Below are 265 nucleotides of genomic sequence, written 5' to 3'. Positions count from 1 at the left end.
TTCCAAAAGATAAAAAACCTCGGAAAGAAATGAAAGGTGCATAGAATAATACAAATCCGAGTTCAGAGGAAACCAGTCCAGATAGAGAGATAAGGCTGGCCAGCTAAACATCTAAGGTACCAAACCATTTAGTTTGGGATGCCAAACTACAAGGTAGTAAAGGTCCTGGAAAAATAAGATCTCAAATCTATTAGATCATGTCTAGAACACTATGGAACTACATAAGAGTGTTAACACCAATGATGTATTTACATATAAGAGAGCT

This window comes from Brassica oleracea, chromosome C6 (assembly GCF_000695525.1).
Source record: "Brassica oleracea var. oleracea cultivar TO1000 chromosome C6, BOL, whole genome shotgun sequence".
Lineage (NCBI taxonomy): Eukaryota > Viridiplantae > Streptophyta > Magnoliopsida > Brassicales > Brassicaceae > Brassica > Brassica oleracea.
This window is presented reverse-complemented; position numbering follows the sequence as displayed.